Genomic DNA, 22,948 nt, shown 5'->3' on the forward strand with positions numbered 1-22,948 from the left:
ATCATGATAAATAACACAAAAAATAAGAAACTCTAACTATTTTTTGCAATGAATTCTGCATCAGGCAAGAAGGCGGGTTCGTTCTTCAGAGTTTTCCAACGAGGCTTTCCCTTCAGCATCATTAGAAGAGCCTTTGCGTTCACGGGGAGGGAGCCTTTGGAGGACTTCGATGAACTCGTCAACGAGTCCTGGTGTTGAACCGCGATGTAAAGAAGAAGACGGAGTTGAACCAGCGACCTATGGATTCCTTGCATTTTACATCGTATCATTACAGTCCACCGCTCTACCAACTGAGCTATCGAAGGTTGTTTTCTTTCAGTCGACCATCGCCATATACTCCATTAACATGCACCAAAAGATCCTGTTTTAAATCATCGAAATCACTGAGTTGAAGGAATCAGCACATGGCACTAAATTCCACCAAATTTAACGACAAATTTACATTGTAGTAGCAGTGCTGGTGACATTCGTTGGAAGGTTCCATGGTGTAATGGTTATCACATCAGACTTTGACTCTGATAATCTGAGTTCGATTCTCAGTGGTACCTTTTTAAATCCAATTTCTATCAATCGTGTTTATTTTTATGCACGACATTTGGATTGTAATAATAATAAAATAATTTTCGAATCAATAATGAAAGACAATAGGGCTCATTGGTCTAGTAGTATGATACTTGCTTCGGGTGTAAGTGATCCCGGGTTCAATTCCCGGATGGGCCCCATTTGTTTTACTTTTGGCACCGATCCCTGCCATTAGACACATCATGTGTTCTAAGGTACAGTCACAAGTCCCAAATGTTTTTTCCTAAGGAAATACCACAGCTTAATTTGGTATAGGGAATAGAGATCGTACGATAGGAATTCATTGATTCTACTCCTTAGACCAATTTTTTGGGCGGGAACCTCGGATGTTCTCTTTGATGTGTACTTTGGCTTACAACCAGGACCAATTGCAAATGGATTGCTAATTCTTTGTTTGTAACTTTTCGCGCGCGCATTTCGAAATAGCCAAAATAACCGTTTGCGAGTGATCGTAGCAGGCCTCGAAGCTGCAATCTACGGATCCGAAGTCCGACGCCTTATCCATTAGGCCACACGACCATTAACGTTGCCCGTAAGTGCACAATCATCGATTCCTTGCTATGCTACAACAGTTTGAGCAAAATTGACGTTGGCAGCGATGGGATTCGAACCCATGCCCCCGAAGAGACTGGTGCCTTAAACCAGCGCCTTGGACCGCTCGGTCACGCTACCACGTTTGAAATGTTAACATACAGTATGGTCCAAAAAAATCCGAACAACCTAAAAGCCACCTATCAGTCATGCGGGAACTATGTTAGGCTTTTTGGTCCTAATTGTGGGGGGCTGGAACAAAGCGAAAGGTGGGAAGAAGGAAAAAGGAGTAATAGGCTCATTTAGCCACCGGTCATGCCTTTCCCCCCCAAAAAATCATGAATGAAACCAGACAGGCTGTCTGGAATTTCCTTTGCGGGTAAAAACGAATAACCGCATTGTAATAGCCTTAGGCCTTAGGCCCTAGGCTCACCGTCAATATTTCGTCAAGTGACAAGAAAAGGAAAAAGCTGTCCAAATCCTGCACCATAAAGCGGGAAAAATTCAAAGTTATAGTAAGGTGGCTTTGAATCACGTTTCATGCAAGTCAATTTTGACCGAATGTCGTGACGTCAATGAAATCATTTCATTGGCGATTAATAATCATTTCCTATTATTTCCCTATCATTTAATTAAACCAGTAATGAAAAACGACAATTTGTTTGTTAATTAAACAAGATTCCATTTTTTGGAGATGCCGAGATTTGAACTCGGGACCATAGGGGTAGGAATTAACAACCGTAACCACTAGACCAACACAGAATGTTTTGAACAGTTTTATTTTAAAAATAAAAACAAAACAAGAAAGTCAATATTTAGTCCAATGCCCTTCAGCCTGACAACATAAGTCTAAACGAGAGACCATTGAATCAGACAATCTCTCCCAGTATCCCGGCCTACGGTCATAACTCGCCCACAATTCGGTTGCTTTTGCAAAAACTTGCAATGAATTAGTGGCGTCTCTGGCATCAAAGTCTTTGACTATGTCACCCCACACATTTTCAATGGGGTTGAGATCAGCACCCTTAGAAGGCCATGGCAGTAATTGAAATTCTGGGTGTTGACGGAACCAGGTTTTGGCAACAATTGAAGTATGGATGGGAGATTTGTCTTAAACTAATTTATATGGAAAATTTGGGAAAAACCTTTCTATTGCCCATGGGAGGAGATGATTCTCAAGAATTTCAACATATTGCTGCCCGGTAAATCTGCCGTGAATCTGAATCAAGGGCCCAGACCCCTCAGCCGAAAAACAGCCCCATACTGGCACAGTCTTTCTCCCACTACGGTCGTAAATTTGGACATGGTCTTTTTCAAATCTAGTGCCGTTGGGGCGGTAAACAAAAACTCTGCCACATTCGTCAGATCTAAAATTAAAAAAAAAAAGGGACGACATCAGATTTGAACTCGAGACTCCGGCGTGGAAGGCAACCGGTTTAACCACTACACTATCGGCCAGTAATAATTTTAAGTTACCCAAATGTTTTTTCGTCTGTTAAAATAACAGATCGCCACCACTGAGCATCACGATAAGCATGAAGAGCAGCAAACTCAAATCGATCTTCAATGTGTTGTGGAGAAAGAAAGAATTTCCGCACAGCTCTCCTCGGAATTCGATTGACGGCTTTCAATCGTCGAACAATTGTCTGACGAGAGACATCGACATCGGCAGTATCTATTTCAATTAGCAATTAACAAATAATTTCATTCATGAGAACAAAAACTACACTTTACCGGCAATTTCCTTTGATGTCGTGATAGGTTTGTTTAGAACCACACGTAACAATCGCAGATCTTGGAGTGGAGTGGTAACTCTTGGTCTGCCCGATCCTTCTCGTCGCAAAATGTCTCCCGTTTCAAGAAATCGGAATTGCCAAAGTCCGACTGTGGCTGGAGATATGCCTAATTGCCTTGCAATTTCTCTCACACCCAAACCAGAATTCGTCAACGCGACAATAGCTCCCCTCTCCGCAAAGGAGAGTTTTTTGTTTGGATTTTCACGTAACATCACGGGTGAATGATTGCAAATTAACACGGTAACAGATGAAGAAAACTTTTGCCTTATTGCCACATATTCATTATAAAAAAAAAATTGATTCCTGAAAGTAATTCATACCCATTGCTATTCGTTTCTTTGAACTTATGCCATCTCTTTGTTAGTCTAGTGGATACGGGGGTTTTCTCCTACCCCTAAGGTCCCGAGTTCAAATCTCGGTATTTCCAAAAAATGGAATCTTGTTAAATTGACAATCAAATTGTCGTTTTTCATTACTGGTTTAATTAAATGATAGGGAAATAATAGGAAATGATACGTGATTCAAAGCCACCTTACTATAACTTTGAATTTTTCCCGCTTTATGGTGCAGGATTTGGACAGCTTTTTCCTTTTCTTGTCACTTGACGAAATATTGACGGTGAGCCTAGGGCCTAAGGCCTAAGGCTATTGCAATGCGGTTATTCGTTTTTACCCGCAAAGGAAATTCCAGACAGCCTGTCTGGTTTCATTCATGATTTTTTTGGGGGGAAAGGCATGACCGGTGGCTAAATGAGCTTATTACTCCTTTTCCCTTCTTCCCACCTTTCGCTTTGTTCCTAGCCCCCCACAATTAGGACCAAAAGTGAAACATAGTTTCCCGTAATGTGGCTAGGTGGCTTTCAAAATAAAATCGGTGTTCGGATTTTTTTGGACCATACTGTACATCTAAATAATACAATAAGAGGTTTACCATCTCAGCTGAAATATTGTAGGGGCTCATCCGGGATTTGAACCCGGGGCCTCTTACACCCAAAGCAAGAATCATACCACTAGACCAATGAGCCACACAATTTTTCTAACACCGTTTGTTACCGGCTACAATTACTAGCCATTAATTGTGTCCCATTTTTGAGCTATACATTTCATATTTACACGGTGATGTTGTCAACTTTCCGTTGTAGATATGCGTACCCCAATAGTAAATGTTGGAATTTCCATTACTACACTCTATTTTGAATATATATGACTATCAGCTTTATCTATTTTCTGTTGCCCACTCAATGCGTAATCACAAGTGCTCTCCTTCGAGCCGGAGTTGAACCAGCGACCTATGGATTCCTTGCATTTTACATCGTATCACTACAGTCCACCGCTCTACCAACTGAGCTATCGAAGTTTCGACCATCGCAATATACTCCATTAACATGCACCAAAAAATCATGTTTTAAATCATCGAAATCACTGAGTTGAAGGAATCAGCACATGGCACTAAATTCCACCAAATTTAATGACAAATTTACATTTTTGCGTCTCCTTTTTGTGTCTCACTTCAATTGCGTCGCCACTGCATAATTAGAATAAGAATTATGCAAGCTCACTTGTTCTAATAATATATTATTATGCTTGAAATTCAGCTTGCTAACCTTGCTTTCAATTATATTTTAATTAATTGCTTTTTCGATGTTAATTGATACAGCAAATATATGCAGTGTATATGGTGATGGGCGGTGGTGCTGGTGGGTGCTGATGCTTGGTGCCGATGGGTGCTGAGAGGTGGTGGTGGGCGATGCATGCGTTTGAGCGTGTTTGACGAGTGTGAGTATAGTATTTAATGGTTGGCTGAACCGGCGTCACTAAATTTACTGGTTGGCGTACTGGTTTTTTGTGCTTTTATTTTTAGTATTGATTTTACTGGTTGGCACTGGTTATGGTAGTATTGATTTTACTGGTTGGCACAGGTTATGGTAGTATTGATTTTACTGGTTGGCACTGGTTATGGCTTAATTATTTAACTCGTTTTTTCTGTGTTTTGGTTGTGCAATTATTTTTATTAAGTTTATTTGGTTTCATAATGTTTTAGTTAATTAAAAATGGGTTATTGAACTTGTCTTTGAATTTGTCGGATGAGTATTAAAGGATCAAAGTCTTCTTTTGAATGCGTTGTATACTTGTATTTAAAGAACATTAATAATGTGTTCCTAGCGCTTGTAAATTGATTCTCCGTCACCTGTGGCACTTCGATTACTGGTTGTGATGACGAGTTATAAGAAAAGAGAAATATGGCCAAGAGTGTGTACATGCCACAATCAGAATCGTTTTCTTGTTACCAAATGGTTGTAGGGATGATTTGCCATTGCGCCAGTTCGCTTATCCTGATGCTAAGTATTTGGTTAGCATGTGCGCGGTCTACTGGATTGTCGATCCAAAGTGGTCCTCCGACTTCGGTTATTAATCGCTTAGTTGTTTTTAGTTCGTCCCGTAGCCAGTGGAAGCAGTATTCGCCGATTTTTTTGGTTGCGGAATCCTGATAACCTTTGTATGAATCTATTGTTGACACTTTGCGTTCGTTTATATCTATAATGCAGCATAGCCAGTGCGCTCTGTTTATATGAACCGGTATACATATTCTGTCGAGCAGCCAAATGCTCTGATTATAATTTCTGAAGTAGCGTCTTGCACTTTGAAAGTCGTATCTTCCGATTTCACCGTGTGTATTGGTCGAAGAGAGTTTTGTGAAGAACCAAGTGGGGCATATAAAAGATTTAATAGAAGAATGAAGACGCGAGTTACTGGCATTGACACTGGCGATAAAGAAATGTATAAATTCGTCGTCTAACCATCAGCCCTTGTTTAATGTGGCAGCATTCTTCTTGAAGATTGTGATGCCGTCGTTGTTCGTGGAGCAGATAACAGTTTTGTCATCGAACTTAGAAAAAAAAATGCCAGGGGTTGTTTGGGAGTTCTAGGTTTTCACAATCGTCGCCATTTGTTTCTGGGAATGTTGAATCATCCATCGTATAGTCACTGGTTAGCGCTGGCGTTGCTGGTAAGGATGAGTCGTCATCATCTTCGACATTCCCTTTACCAAGTTCGCAAAGAAATTCTTGGTCGAGAAATGTAATTTCATCTTCCAAATCATCTTTATATTCATCATCCGATGACTGCGCTTGTAATGAAGAGGGTAGTGATATGTGAGGCTGGTCGTTATTTTGTTCGAAGAAGGATGTAGATGCTAGTATTATAAAATGAGAAAGGATGGGGCATTCATTGGAGTTCTTAACTCTCTGAAAAATGTTTTTTGGGTTAACCCCTGTCTTGCAGACCTTTTTGTTGGCTGAACGGGTTGAAAATACCATCCACGCATCCAGTAACATTGGCTTTCGTGAACCCTTGAATGTTCTCGTCGAAAACCCAGACATGATCACTAGTACGAAAAGATGTATGGTTGTTTTTGTAGTCAATATCTTTGCATAAATAGAATTGCTCGTGAGATATTCTATTAAGCTTGGAAAGCTGATGATGTAAATAGGATCGCATTCTAAGGTTCTCGGGCGTCAAATTGTGAGGAGGGCACAACGGTACACCATCTTCGTCTCTTGCGTATAATCTAATATTACGTTTATTGCTTCCGAATATGGTAAATCTCGCGTTGTACAACTCGCAGCAAAATCGCATTGCTGTAGATAGAAAATGATAACCAGTGTCTGTCAGTAGCATTCCGCGATAGATCGTCCCTAAAATAGCCCATGTTTTGAGGTAACCGAACTCTTGCTCGATCGTGGATCGTGTGCTACCCAGGAAGTTGTTGTATTCAGTTTCTATTGGGTCTAGTTTTCTTTTAGAGTCTTTATATTTAGGGATAGGAACTGCACACTGAGGAGAGTTAACGTAATGTCCATCACCAATAAAAAATTCATATCTGTGCTTGTGTTCGGGGTTATCGTAGTCGACGCCGTTCCATAAACCAAGTTCTTCGAATGTTTCGTTCCAGATGGTACCATTGTAATCTAAAGATGAAAAAGGTCCTCTCAGGTGAATTATGCCCCAAGTGGTTGCATAACACTTGCCACTTTAGACATCATGTCTTTGATTTTCCTGTGTAAATCTAACTTTGATGCGCCGAATCACTTGGCTTTCTTGTGGTCACATCAACAGTATCGACACTGCCAGTTGTGAAGACGGAAAAAAATGAGGTAACATATTGTCTGCCGAGAATCTTTGTTTGTACCAGTAGTCAACGTAAGCAGTCTTTGAAATTAAATATTCCATTTGAAGTTGAAAGCGTGTTATATAATTATCATACTGCTGTACGAAGTTTTGTTTCCAAATAGAAATCCACATTGACTGGTGGTGGGGTATACACGCAAATAATAGAGGAGCTGGAAACGTTCTTGTCTGTATATTGAGGCGATATCGTTTTCAAAACAAAAATTGTTTAAGTTATAATTATGAGTATACTTGTTTTTCAGGATGGGCACTCCTACGAATTGCGAATAGTACTCGAAGATCCGAGGATGAACAGCAACCGACGAAAAATTTCGAACAGTGTATTCTCGACAAGTCTCGTCTTCTGTGAATAAATGAGAGAATACGTTCTTCATTAAACGGGAGACAGTTTTACTATAATGGGTCACTTTAAGGAAACTTTTGTTGAATTGCGCAACATGTCTGTGTAGACTTGATTATATTGGGACTGGCTAGCCTGACGTCATTGGCTTGCACCCTACTGGCTATTGCAGGTATGATCATTTAAAATGTCCTAAAACATTGTGTTTTACTATTTTCCTGGATACCTTACTTGAAACAGAATTATCTAAATGTATCCTATTTCTAACCCTGCGTTCAGAAAAGAAAGCCAAAGAAAAACATGAAACATTCACAGGAGCGACTCCTACCGATCTCCAAAATGGTTCGTTATATATGTTTACTTTTTATTTTTTTTATTAGGCGTCACGTTTTTACAAACAACACAATCAACCGGGCCAAACAGAATTGATATCCTACTTTGGGACGAAAAAGTCAAACAGTTCGCTCAGTTGCTACTGTCAGGGTCTCGAGATCAAGGACTCGATAGCCTAACAAATGCTCCTACAACAAATACTATTCTATCAGCGATAAACTCGATCTCAGGCAACAACGTATCTGAGAATCTTTGTTCTTCGAACTCTCGTGTGTTAACCAACACCTCGCCTAGTTCCAGAAGAGTTGTAGGTGACACTATTAGTACGTCTACCAGTGCAAACCAGTGCATCGAAGCGTCTGATGTATATCGTTGATACCGAAACTGGTTGTAATAATAAGCAGCAAGACCAAATAACCTCGAATACTGTTCCGAATCCACCATTGAAAAATTCTCCTTCGTCTACAGTGGCTCCGCGGCTAAGCCAGTTGAATATTCATTTTGAGCAATCTCCGGATTCGGCATCAGGGAATCATCAGCTACAAAGTAACTTGAATGTTGATTTCGAACATTCGGTTAATACAACAGGAATTCAACCAGGCAACTTGAAGGTTGTGTCTCGACCATCCGTGACATCATCAGAGACTGCTGAGCAACTACTGAGGTTAAAAGCCTTTTCTCAGCATCCACAGAATTCTACAACTTCTTTTGACACTATGCAGCAATCTACCAACTCGCAGGTTGTCTCTCGACCTACAGAAACATCCTCGGATACTGCTGAGCAATTAATAAAGTTAAATGTTGTTTCTCGTCAGTCAGAGAATTTGTCGGACATCCTTCAGCATTCAAACCAATTTAATCATATCGCTCAAAACAACACTTCGTTTATAACTGGCATTCCTCATGACAACTTTCGTCATGTCTTCCCTTTTCAGTACAATACCTTTACGAATCAACAAAACCCAAAATTTGTCCGCGCATCTCACACGCACATTAATTCTAATTATCAATTGCCACATCATACCACTAACATCGGCCATTACTCTCAGCAACCACTTGTTCCGTCTCACATGTCTCGACAAACCAGTTACTTTCCAGTGACTTCTCAACCACCAATTGTTCCGTCTCACATGCCACAGCAAACCAGTTATTTTCCAGTGACTTCTAAGCCTCCACTTATTTCGTCTCAAACTACTCAACAGACAACTTTCTTTAATGGGAAATCTCAACAAAAAACGATGTCATCCACAACCGCTCGGCAGACTAACCTACTTGAGCTCATACAGTCAAAACAATACGATGACGACTTGTCATGTGAAAACAACAACGAAGAAAATTCATCCCAACCAAATATACAAAGATATGGATCAAGTACATTCAAGCAAGTCCCATTTCCTATTGAACATCATGAAGAATACGATTTGGCATTACAGAAACTGCAACCTTCAACAAAGACGAGAAAGACTATTATTCAGCGTAATCTCGCTAAAGGTAATTTTTAAATCTCATTATAGTTTAATGAGGTATTTTATTTTAATAATATTAGACTTTGATTCAGTTCAGGAAAATTTCGGCGAACCAGTAGCCGAAAAAGACGAAAATCAAAGCGACGACGAGGTCGACGAAGACACGAAAGTTGACGATCAGAATGATTCAACATCGGATGATGAGCATAATATACAGACCACGACAAAGAATGAAAAGACAAAGAAGACGTATGCATATTGGTTACATTATTAATAATCTCGATTTTAGTAGGACATACATCTCGCATCGCTGCAACCATGAACAATTATCTTTTTTTTTCGTTTCTTGCACACTATGAAATTGTCAATAACGATCCGGAAGGTCTCACAGCTGAGTAGAAACTGTCAAAGATTCTAGGGAAGAAGTGCAAATCCCACAACCAGGATTTTGTTATTTGGCTTGAAGACAACATTATTTTTATCGCATTAATTTTTTATTATTCCAGGAACGAGCCCATCTTAACCTATACAGCACTAACAAATGGGATCCTATCGAAAATCCACATCATGCTGCTTTCCTAGCGAAGTATCATAAATACACAGCAGTGGTCGAAGATGCACACCCCTGTCCTTTCTCAAGACAAGAATTGCGTCTGTGTTCTCGAGTGGTTATTACGACCCTAACACAAACACGCGTTCGTATCCAGCCCGTCGAAAGAAACTGACTTCTCTACGTGGCGAATCCCGCCAATTGAATCCTGACGATGAGGACGACGATGTAGCCATTGACGACGATCAAAAAAATTCTAAGCAGTTATCGAAGTATACAAAAACAATTAAAAAGGGCTCCACTTCAACAGCGAAATCATCCAAAACCACTCCGGCGAAAAAACTGGTGACAATAACAAGAAGATGGCATCAATGGCTCAAACCAATACATCTAAGCCTGTAAAAGCCAGTGGACCGATCCATGCGGCAAAACAAGCACAGAAGCCAGTGTCATCTCAAAATTTTCAACAAAATAAAGTAGAAAAGGCTCTTCAAGTTCCAGTTAGCAAACCACTACGCCTAGAAGAACCACTGGACACAGCAAAACTTTCTACACCTTTTTTACTCTCATTCTACACTTTCTTACACTCTCAAGTGTAATAATTACACTAATTTACACTTTCTTACACGTTAATTGTGATCGTGTATAACATTACACTGTAGTTACACTATAATTACACTATGAATTCATCGAAAATTACACCATTTTACACTTTTTTACACCTTCCAATTTTTTTATCGACAACCAGTATAACTTTACACTTAGATTACACCATAATTACACTTCAATTTTGTCGATTTGTGGTGTAAAATATTACACTTACTATTGTATTTTGTCGTTTTACACTGAAATTACACCTTCGTTACACTTACTGCAGTGACTGACGTTATTTACACTATTTTTAAACCGTTGAGTGTAATAAAGGTGTAAATTCTGCATGGTTGTTTGAAGTGTAAAAAATTACACTACTTACCGAATTTGTTCAATTTACACGATTATTACACCCATTATACACTTACAGTTAATACCGGCTTTAATTACACTAGAATTACACCATTTAGTGTAATAAAGGTGTAAATTCTGCATACATTACACCTTTAGTAAGAATTACACTAAAATTACACTTTCTGTTCTGATTCGGGTAATATAGGTAAACTAAGTGTAATATATGTATATATTACACTTAGTTTACAAGATTTGGAATAATATTAGTGTAATTATCATCAAATTTACACCATATACACGCATTTTTTTCTATTTCGATCGTATTTTACTCGTCTGTTACGCTCAATTATATTGCTTTATTGATAAACGATTTCAATTGAATCTGAAAACAAACAATATGATTAAGACTTTGGCGGAAAGCACGGAGACTTTGTGAAGTGCTTATAGTTATTGAGTACCCATCGATACAAACTGGAGTTGCCGAACTGCTCACTCAGAACATCAACATAGTATAAATGATGTAAAGTTGGTCGGGGTCTCTGCTCGTAAAAAAGAGTTGTCCTCGTTAGGTTTGGTTTTGTATCATCATATTTCCACCTAGCGCAGTTGTCACCGTCCTTTTCTTTCAAAAGTGCCGCAGATGTGAAGTGCTTGTCCGCATGAAAAACTTCGGCTATCAATACATAAATATGTGTATCCTTCTCGTTTTCTTTGATTCTAATGATATCCGGAGGGATGAAACTTTCTGCAGCTGACTTTCTGATGCTGAAGCTTAGGATTGGGTTTTTCCGCACTAAATATTTCGTTTCCATGTAGGAGAAGCTGGACTCGATGCACATGACATTATCTTTGCTGTCCTCGGCGTCGTCTTGATCTGCGTCATTGATTCGATTGTCTTTTCTTGTACTAGAAGGATTACAGCATTTCTTGTGCATCGAAGATCTTCCCGAGAAGCATTGCTTGTAAAGTTCATAATTGTCCAAAAACAAGCGCGGCTTCAGTCTTAAAGTTGTGTCCTTTTGCTCTGTTAGAAGAGATGTGGAGCTGCTAAACTCTCCTTGGGTAATCGGTAGATTTAAATAAAAGAAGTATTGGGATTTATTTCTTCTAGTTTTTACTTCTGCCGCATTCAGCCTCCCACAACAAGGAACTGCAAGGTCCTTCATCCACAATAAATCTCCAAGCTCCGAACCACTGCTCCGCTGCGTCTTTGTACTCAGGTATAGTACTCGCAGGTGATGAGATACATTCAGATAAGCAAAAAAGGTAACTGGTGAATTTGTGTGAGTCGGTAGATTTTTGCCGTACACTGTTGCGAAGCTCATAGCACGTATCTGTATCTTTTTCGGTGATGAAATTGTAAATTATTTTGATTAATGTTATGAACATGTTGTCATTATGCACGCTAGAGAGGACAATGTTTGGGTCATATTGAAATGTTGCATGGTTTAATAAGATAGCGTAGAATGAAAATAAAACGCAATCTAAAGCACAATCTAATACGCTATTCCGCAAGAAAGTTGGAGCATTTGCATCCTTTTTTTCGATGGGGGCTTCATTCCTTTCCCGTATTTGGGTAATTTCTTCGAGCGTTCATTATTATGGAATATTTCCCAATCTTCTTTGGAAATGAATGGCTTCAATGGCTGAGGAGCCAGTAGTACTTCTTGTCCACTTGCATCGTTGCTAGAGGATAATGTTATTTTTTCTTCTTGATCGTCATCATGGCTTTCCATTCCAAAAGATAATCGTCGCGGGGTATGTGAAAGCAGATCTAAAGGTAAACGTCTTCCATCATCAGGCACATCTACAACAGATATCGCTGAGAAAGTCTTCGTTGTTGTTATGTGTTCGGGTGTTCTTCATGCAGGGTTTAGCGATATAGTTGTAGTCTGTAAGGGAGTTGTGTTAGATCCAAGATTGTTTAGTAGATCGCTTAGCCTTGACGTACATGATCTGGTAATGTTTGCCCACTCGTCAGTGTGAACCCCAGAGATAGAATGAAGCAAGAGCGATCGAACTGTCTAAACTATTTTGCGAGCGCCGCATCGAGAACAATGTCAATGAATCACTGAGATCGTGTTGATCTGGAAAAGTGTTAAATGAACGTTCGGCAGCGTTGCTATCTATCAACTGATTGTTCACCCATGATGGAGGGTCGAAAACATGAGACACTTGAATTGGGTTGATGTTAGCGAATGGGTCATTTAATTTGTCGAACTCTTCCAGTGACGATCGCGCAGCTGATTGTACATGTAAATCAGCTGCAGGTGCACTCGAAGACGTTTGTGAAGAAGATGCGTGTGGAGATGATGGTGCGGAATCAGGTACATGTGGAGACGAAGGCCGGGAAATTTGCGGAGAAGTTGGTGGGAAACATTCTTGATCAGCTTCTGAAGGCAGTTGCTGCCGATCATTTTTTGTTTTTTTTTTGCTGGTGAAGAGTCAACATGATCGTGGGGCATAGGTCTTTTCTTCGACGACCGACCTATTATTTGGCTGTTGGTATCAATGGCAGCGCTTTTTAAGAATGCTTGATCAAAGGAAAGATCCCCGTACCCCTCATCTTCGATCTCCTCGTAGGAGTAAGAAGGTTTCTTTCTCGCTGGGGCTTGGCGTTTTTTAATAGAGCCCCCTTCATCTTTAGTTTGCGCTGCGTTTGATTTGTTGTTCGCAGATGAAACTTTGACATCTGAGACTTTCGCAACTGAAACTTTCGAAGTTAGAGTCGTTATCTTGGATGTCAGCATCTTCTTAACACTGTGATTGTCTTTGTTTGTCGCTGCTTCTCTTAGATTCTTTTCGGTGATGCGACCTTTCTTCACAGAACCAAATTGATTTCGAGGAACGAAAGGCTTTGATCCAGTATCCTTTGAACCATTCTCCAGGAAGTTGGAGGTTGGTTCCCAGGGAGCATAAGTAATGGGACCATGTCCCAATCGAATAACACACCAAGAGACAGGATTGGAAAGAAGGTCGTGCTCCACAAGAACAATTTTTCGATGGATTAGTTGTTGTGGCTGAATTAAAAGACGCTCAAACTCGTACAATTTTTCAGAATCAACGAACCAGGATCCGAAAGCACCAATTCTCAATTTTCGAACAACAAAAAACCAAAATATTTTGTTTTTTCCAAGAGAAACAGATAACAAGTGCTTGACAACACAGAAAAAAGGAAAATCTCGTTCATTTGATTGCATATTAAAAACTTTAGATTCGCGGGGTTGATCTTCCCCGCTCACTAATTCAATATACGCATCGCTAGATAGAAGCCCTTGCTCGCGTTTAAGACAACCAATGTCGCCGTCGCCAACAGACAGTTTGTGATATTCTATTATAGATATACTCAAAGATGACAACGAATTAAAATCCTGTATGGTAGGATCACGACGTAATGTTTGTTCGACAGTGTCGACAACGTAAGGCTTAAAGTCTCTCGGGGTTAATTTCTTTCCTTTCAATGTGGCTCTGGCGATATTAGGATCGTTGCTGTCACTGTATTCAGGATCATATACATCGTTATCCATGATTCCGAACTTTTGAGCGAAGCGAGCTAAATGCTCATGAGCTACCACCGCTTTTGTCATAGAGATTTCAAGATTTTTACCAGATCGGACTTGATCAGCTATTACCGCCTGTAAGCGCTCATTAATCATACAAGAGTAACCAGGCAGAGGGCCAAGATCGTATATATAGTTAGCCAGAAGAATCAATAAAATCCACTGGACACCTTTAAAAGAATTTGAGAAGTTAAAGTCTGTGTCTTTCTGAAGGATCGCGACAGACGTCACTAATCGCTTTCTGAGAGAGATAATTGAGTTCTTCGAGTGAGAGAAAAACTGCAATTCATCCATACAGAATAACAATAGAATAAGATACTTGAACGGACGCGTTTTCAATCTATGATTAGGTATAACGCAGTTCAGAAGGAAAACAAATCCTTCTCCGCATAAAAGATTTTTTTGTGTTGTTTTGAGAAAGCTCATCCCAGAAATAACTTTTGGAGGGAAACGGTACTTCGAAGAAAAATGTATTTTGTCGAATGCATAGTCCATAATATCATGGCCTGCCTTAGTAAGTCGAAGAGGGGAATAATCAGATTTAAGTTCTTCCACAATTTTAATTGCACAGTTTGATATGACATGCGCGCTACAATAGACAGCCTGGCGAGCTAAGGGAAACCATGGACAGAATTTAAGAACGGGAACAACAGACAGCCAACCATGCTCGTGTTTCGATTGTCTGGCATCAGGGACGCCAGCGGCGACTTGACTCTCATTTGATCTACCATGTCGAATAATTTCGTCGTTATCACTATTAACTTTTTAAGGACCAAGCGTACGCAAAGCAGTATTCTGCGAAGCCACTGTAGCTGTTTCAGCAAGTTCTTTTCGAAACCAATGATTAAAAGGAAGAAGACGCCATACATCATCGTAATGAGGATATATGAGATTTTTTCCTCGAGAATCTACCACTGATCTCCTGACTACCTGCCACGAATGTATTGGAATTAAAGCTGGCTGTTGAACGTGGCAGGTGTAAATAGGGATCCGTTTGCCATCAGCAGCCAAAATGCTAAGAATAATGCGAACATTCCAAGATTTTCTTGTAGTTTTATCGACCCACTCGAACGAATGATTGTATAAGTAATTGGCTTCTTTAAGGAAGGGCTTATAATATAAACGTTCGTTCTTTGAGTTCGGACCAGGTATAAAAAAAGAGCATGCGAAGTTAGCGCGCGTGTAGAAGGGGGAAGAGAAAGAATGGCTTGAAAAATAGGTGAGGATTGGTACTGACCCCCTTGAATGCAATGTTCACTAACTATTTGCAAGTCTCCGAATGACGCTACTGGAATAATTATAGTATCATCGGATTCGAAGTCGCGCAGTTCTTTACCGACGGTTGCGTTCGAATAGAAATCGTCAAAGTAAACGTCGTCAGCATGCGAGGAAGGCTGGTTTTTTATTAGAAGTTTGGAATAACGCTCATCATTAAGGATTGAAAGAACGCCATCTTTAATAGATCTAGCGTAGAAATTCTTGGGAGCTTTAGAAAAGATTATAATAATAAAGAAATAGCTTCCGTACCAGGTTCGTCTTCCTCAAGCTTTTTATAATCTATGCCGCATGAAGGGCATATGCTTCTAGCTTTATCCAAGAAAATGTGATCCTCTTTACCACAAACAATATGATGCTTAAACTGGCCCATTGAATTAGAAACACCCAAAGCATAAAGACTTGTTTTAAAGGATTTGGGTAGCTGCTCGAGTAAAGGATTCAAAGTCAAGCTATTGAGAAATTCGCAAAGTTTGTTGAATGAAGAGTCACTCAAATTAGAAAGAATCTTAATCTTGCATAGATTATATACAATCCAAATAAAAGACGACTTATCTAAGGATTGCGGGGCTAAAGTAGATCGAGGCAGCTGCATAATTTGGCCTTTGGATTCTTCGAAGTTGTCACTTTGATCAAGATGGATATTATCTTCACCATAAAATGGTTGTTCGAGTTCACCGCGATTGTAATCATGATCTTCTCTTGTTTATAACCCGATTCTGGCAAATCTAAGCATACGTCGTCATCGGATTCGCGGGAGAGTTCCTCGCTCGCAGAGGAGATAGAGGTGTTGTTTCGGATCTTGGCAAGAGCTTCTCATTGAAGCGATTGGTTCTTCGCAAAGACATTTCTTTCTTCTTCTTTCCATTTGCAAAGTACAGACTCATGAATCAGACTTGCATTCGAATCAAAATTAGGCATTTAGACTTAGACTGGGAGACATTTAGACTGGGAAGATGGGAAAGTCCCTGCTACAGGCACAGCAACAGTCTTCTCAGCCTGACTCAGTCGTAGTTCTCGTAACTCACAAATGATATGTTGAAAGGTAACTAATGTACATAGTCAACATATGTTCTAGGCACACAATTTCATCTTTCTTTTATTTCATCGATGGAAGGAGAAGTGCAAGCTAGCGCTAACGAGCAAGTTGCAGAACACAAGAGCAATGTAGCTCTACGTTTTCAATTCAACAATGGACTTATCCGAGGCTTCACTTGCGGATTGGAAGATGAAGTAAAACGAAGTCGTCATCAAATTTATTGGGACATTCGGGCTTTGGAAAAGGGATTTGGAAATGCTTTGGAACCAAGTAAGTCATCTCATGCCTTATTTATATTGCTTGTAGTTCGTCTTTTGCCGATGTCCCAATGCACCTCTTCCACTCCAAACAAGGCAGCTCCTCGGAAACAAGCAAATCGCTCGGTATGTTATAACTATATGTAATTATTTTGTTTACGCTAGCTTTTACCTTCAGAATTGGAGGACATAAATGAGGATGAAGAAAAATTGATTACTGCGACAGCATTAACTCGGCAGAAGAAAGAACATCAGTGTCAAAACTCACGTTGCTAAATATTTCCAAGAGTAAGTATTGCTTCTCGTATTCCTAACTTTGAATTATTTTTATAGTACTGGCGATGAGTGGTGTACGTGGAAGAGTTTAAAGGCGAAGTATAGCGATACAATCATCAAGACAGTCGTCAAAGACTGCGAGCCTTTCTTGCACCACTATGCAAAGGATGAAAAGAAAAAATTCGTTGATTCGCTCGATACTGCTTCAACAACCACGTGAAGTATGTTTACTACAAAGTAAAACCCAAACGAGAAAGCGATACAAGGAGTCCTCTGTCTAAGTCCTCTTCTTCGGGACAAACAAGTGATCTCCTCTTTGACGCAGAAGATCAGGACGAAGATGGAGAGCCGAATGGCGAAGATGATACAGTTAAAGAACAAGACAACGAAAATGATGATGCCGATGAGGAAGAGTTATTCGCTCAGATTAAACAACTCCAAGAAAGAGCCGCGGCCAAGAAAAGAAAATCCGCGAGCTCTAGTGAATCATATTCATCAAGAGGTGCAAAGGCGCCGAGAAGAGGCTCAGCGAAAGGCACGAAATAAAAAGATTTATATTTATTGCCGGCGATTTATTTAAATAAAATATTTCTTGAAAATTTGAAATAACTGAGCGTAAGCTAGGAGCGTGTAAATATTACACGATTGCATGCGGGAATATTTACACCATTAAGTGTAAATAAAGTGCTAGTAGCAGTGTAATTTTTGCCCAAAAAGTGTAATTTATGCCACAGGTTAACCGAGCGACGGTGTAAAATTGACACAATCGAGTGTAAAATATTTACAAAAATTACAACCGATAGTGTAATTTCTACACTTTATAATGTAATTTCTACAATATTTGGTGTAATTTCTACACTTTTTGGTGTAAATTTTGCCACCGAACCGTGTAAATAGTTTAAAAATGTCCATTATTGGTGTAATATTTCCGGTGTAAAACGGTGTAAATTTGGTGTAAACTGAGTGTAAAACTGAGTGTAAGGAAGTGTTAACACCTTGCAGAATTTCCACGATTACACTATGGTGTAAAAAAAGTGTAATTCGGAGTGTAGAAAGTTTTGCTGTGGAGTCACTTAGCATCGAGTAACAACTTGCTTACTACAAAGCGCTTGCCAATAGCCTACACAATAAAATCAGTAAATAGTCAATGTATGCCTTATTCGTTTGTTTAGACGGTCAATCACCACAAGCCATGAGCAAAGCAATATTCGACGACAAAGCTAAAGACTACAACGACCCCACGACAAACCTTAAAGCCAAACAGGTCATGTGTATCACGACACTAATAATGAATTACATAGGCTCTTGCTGTCCTAGCATTGAAGACCATTCAACCTCCGCCTGCCGGCAAAACAACAAAAAAAGCAGAAAGGACAACCAAAGCCACCACCCCCAACAGCAGTACAGCGGGTGTCAGTCAAAATGACTGGTAAGCCTCCTCCGAAAAAGACTCCCGCAAAGAATTCGTGGAATGAAATGGAGGTGGAGTGTGTGAAGGAAACTTGTTTTGCGAGTTATCTGGATTCTGCAGACGAACGCAATAAAAAGCAAGCACTCGTAAGTAGTACCTATATTTTCTTTATGAATACAAAAAGGCCAAAAAAGCTACACTCGATTCTGACCAACGGGCACAAGAACGGGTAAATCACGCGTTGACAGTTATTATATCTAATTTTCACAGCATGAAAACTTTGTCCAAGGAAAGTCGTAAGAGACACAGAAAAAGCAAAAGAGAGAAGAATCACCATATTCTGTATACAGCGATGAACCCGACGGAGATGAGGAAGATGTCGAGGACATCGAAGAATTGGACTTAACTGTCGATGAACCGGAATCAAATACAAGCGATTATTGGAAAACAGTAGACAAAGACGGCGACTATCTATTCTGTTATCACTGCCTTGACACCAAAGGAATCGAAGTATACTGCTGCGACACCATCGGATGCCACAAGGCCTCACTTAGAGTGCAGTCATGCAATAGACAAAGCAAACCACAAAGTAAAGTCACTTGATCCACTTTCTGACGACAATTGGGAGTGCCATTATTGTGCGGGGTTCCCCGGCCTGGTGTCAGACCCCCTTAAAGAGTTCATGAAGTTGGTAGCGAAACAAAAGAAGAAAGAGAACACTAGAAAGCCTACTACTACCGCGCCAACCAGTGTATCTCCAAAGAAAACGACGAGAAAGGAACCAAGGAAAGAGCATCACCAGTAAAGAATCAACGACAGCGTAAAATTACTAACGAACGACCAACGAAATTAAGCAAAATCGATCAGAAGCCAAAGAAGTAAAACAGTCACTCTTACAAGTGATGTTAACAAGAAGTGCCCTGCTCCTGCATATTACTTATGGCCTTTTACAATTGCTTTATATTTTTTAAATTGCAATTAAAATTCCATATGATAGCCAGTGTTGAACACCAGCGCTAACCAGTAACAAAAACCAGTGCTAACCAGTAACAAAAACCACTGCTAACCAGTAACAAAAACCAGTGCTAACCAGTTACAAAAACCAGTGCTAACCAGTAACAAAAACCAGTGCTAACCAGTAACAAAAACCAGTGCTAACCAGTAACAAAAACCAGTGTCAACCAGTAAGAAAAATCAGTGCTTACCAGTGCAAAACAGTGTGCTAACCAGTAAATTTGCCAACCAGAAAAAATGTCATTCAGCCAGTAATTTTTTTTTGCCACCAACCAGTGTGCCAACCACTGACGTGCTACCGCACAACTCCCGTATCATGTACTTCGTCGGAGTCGTCGCTAACGTCGATTATTTCGGAGTAATTGACCTTGCGTGTTTTCCGTCTTGGGATCTTGTCTGGCTTAGATACTGACTTGCTATATATGTGACGCAGGTTTGAGCGAAGAATCCCCTAAAATATTTAAAAAACCAATAATACGGTACCGACACGATCCTTGACTTCTATCGTCACAACAACGACACGTTTCGTTTGTTGCTTATTCGATACGGTCTCTCCAACGACCGACTCGGATACGTCTTCATCGCTTTCGTCGTCCGACGAGTAACTTGAAGTATAGATATTGTCGTCCTCCGACTCGTAATCTTGGTCGGAGTCGCTTGAGTCCGTATCTTCAGTGGACGATGGTACTCGCTCTGGTCTACGCATGATTCTAACGGTCTTCTTGATGTGAAGAACGCTCTTGGCCTTCCTGGAAGACATTGTGTGTTGCACGGTATCGAATACGTCCTTCGAGTTTAACTGTTTGTTTCGTTTGACGTTCTTCAAGGTACGGTTTCTCGTGATGCCAGGAAGAGACATATCATCGTCATCTTTCTCGATCAAATTCTGAAAAAGAACGAAATCTTCAATAGTCGGGTTTCGAGAAAGGTCGAAAGGGATTAGCATCCTGGCGAGAAGTTGTTGCTCGTAGTGACCATTGGATGTGCGCACAGAGCAGTAAGGTTCGCAGGCATGCATTGTCTCTATTCTTTGACACTATCCAAATGTCACTCACCTTTATCGACACATTTGGCATCGATTCGATAGCACCAGACTTGATCTTTCTTTGAGAAGAAGCTGCTGTCGTAGCCAGTGTCGATATGCTTCTTGTGGGTGATCATATCGAAGTTGAAGAATCTCCCTTGCTGGCGATGAAGACGTCTGCGGAGTAATCGAATTGCAGGTGAGTCGTCCATCCGCGGTAACACGTTAACGCCGTTCGCGTCTACGAATACAGGTTGTAGTGTACGGTGCTGATTACTCTGCAGAACATAGTGTAGATTGAATACCTCGAAAATTAACCTCATGAACTTTTGATAACGACTAATTGACTTGTCGGTTATCCCAATGTGACCCCGGTGCTTCTGTCGTAAAAAACCAAAGACGCGGGCGAATCCGATGCAGTGCTCTACTGTAACGCGATAAAAACCGTGAATGGAGTTCCAGAACTTTTTGAACTCGCTGAGGGGCTTTCCAACTGGCTTCTTGAATTGGCCTGAACACGTTAAGCGTAAAAATGAAAAATAAGAAGGAACCTGTTATAGTTGCTTGTCCGATGTAAGCCTTATCGGCTAGAAAACTCTCTTGAGGGTGCATCATTTCGATTGGGTTCTCGTAACGCCAGACGACGCAATCATGATCAGATCCTGGGTGAGGCCCTGATATTCATATGACTCTACCACGTAGATCGCATATTACTTGAAGCTTCATGACATGCTCCTTATACTTCCCGTTTTAACTCCGTTTCTTTACTGCGTGGAAGACGCTCTTTGTTCTCGTCATTACCGCAGTATCCAAAATGCCAGTCACCATCGTCCCGAAAATGTGAGGAATCATGTTATCCTCGCTGAAGCGATTGTGCCAGAAACGCTGGATCAGGTTAATTTTTCCTGACAAGAACTCCGCGCGTTCAGCAAGTGCGTCTATTTCGAAAGTAATAAAAAACACGACAGATGGTATACCTATTAACCTATCCGTGTTGACCTCCTTCCCGAGAATGCACATATTGATGCATTCCTGAGGGGGGTACACCTTGAGATAATGCAACAGAAGGAACACATGGAACCTTAGAAGTCGAGGTAAGCGAAAAAGATGTCTTAGAAGTTACTTTAACTGGAATGGCGAGTAAGGTTTTCCAATGTCTGCAAGTTTACAAAGCTCTGTGAACACAGCTTTCTTAACACCTGTTGATGCAATGAAACTACTCTCATTGAAGCGTTCGTAGTACGCCTCATTGGAAAAGTCCGGTCCCGACATGTTTGAATATAAGTGTATTTCTTACACAAGTTGCTGCATATAGCACAATTATTCGTCGATAGGTTGCAACTCCCGTCACAATTCGATTTCAATGTACCTATCGATTTGCTAAACTTATAGTCTTTTTATTTTTTTGGGTTTATTTCATGTCTCCTTTCTTAATATTACCATCTCAATCTCATTGTCATTCCTTGACTTTAGTATCCCTGCGGACACATGATGGCAAGAACACACCAGACAGGAAACAAACAAACGCCTAAACCTATGACAGCCGATGACAATTTCCTTGGCAACGCCATGAAAAGTAGCAACATGACATCTCAAAAAACCGATACCGCCCCGAAGAAAGCTGAAAGTGCCTCTAAATCAAAAACGTATGTTGTTTCTCTCGAATTCTTAAAAAATAATTGGTTTACATTGTTAGAAAAACATATGAAAAGAAAAGATCATCAAGCGAAGCTCGGGAGGAGGCACAGGACGCAACTTACAACCAAGACGTAGTATCACAGAGCGAGGATGAAGAAGATGACGGTGACGACGACGAAGAGGAGGAAGACGAAGAAGATGAAGAAGTATCAAAGTCAATTAAAAAGCAACGAGTAGTCCTACTTCATTATTCATGTTTAATGTCGCCGTAGAGAGGAAGATTCGACATGAGCGAAGTCCAAGTAGTTGCACTGAAGTTAGCGTTTGCTTTGTCAGGAGCTGACCCTACTAAGAACAACAAGTGGACTATAGCTTCATCTTTCTGGAAGAGGAAAGGTCTACTGGGATTGGACAATAACTGCTTCAAACGGGTACGGCGATCTGTCTCTCTCTGATCCTTTCATCGTAGTATGGCAACAAATATGGGATACTCAGAAATGGCGATAAATTGCCGCAAAAGGTAACATGTTAACGCAGGACGACAAAGACACAATCGACGGAGAACACGCCAGATACAACAAAAAACATTCTGAGTCTGAAGTTGAGCGTCCGGAATTCTTTGAAATATTCATATTCGACGAATTAGCCCATTTCAAATCCGTTAACGTGACGAAGAAGTCATCGAATTCGATGACAAGCAAGACGTCGAAGGGATCTCAAGGTG

General features: G+C 40.4%; 5 non-coding genes across 5 annotated transcripts; 2 read left to right on the top strand and 3 right to left on the bottom strand.

The window, feature by feature from the left end:
- Positions 1-476: 476 nt before the first annotated feature.
- Positions 477-548, top strand: Trnaq-uug. The gene has a single exon. It is a non-coding gene; the product is annotated as a tRNA-Gln (tRNA).
- A 100-nt stretch (positions 549-648) lies between these two features.
- On the top strand, positions 649-720 carry Trnap-cgg. The gene has a single exon. It is a non-coding gene; the product is annotated as a tRNA-Pro (tRNA).
- A 452-nt stretch (positions 721-1,172) lies between these two features.
- On the bottom strand, positions 1,173-1,254 carry Trnal-aag. The gene has a single exon. It is a non-coding gene; the product is annotated as a tRNA-Leu (tRNA).
- A 2,607-nt stretch (positions 1,255-3,861) lies between these two features.
- On the bottom strand, positions 3,862-3,933 carry Trnap-ugg. The gene has a single exon. It is a non-coding gene; the product is annotated as a tRNA-Pro (tRNA).
- Positions 3,934-4,169: 236 nt separating this feature from the next.
- Positions 4,170-4,265, bottom strand: Trnay-gua. The gene is made up of 2 exons: positions 4,229-4,265; positions 4,170-4,205 (listed from the first exon to the last, which is right to left on the bottom strand). It is a non-coding gene; the product is annotated as a tRNA-Tyr (tRNA).
- Positions 4,266-22,948: the final 18,683 nt, after the last annotated feature.

This window comes from Daphnia pulex, chromosome 10, assembly GCF_021134715.1.
Source record: "Daphnia pulex isolate KAP4 chromosome 10, ASM2113471v1".
In the NCBI taxonomy this organism is placed as follows: Eukaryota; Metazoa; Arthropoda; class Branchiopoda; order Diplostraca; family Daphniidae; genus Daphnia; species Daphnia pulex.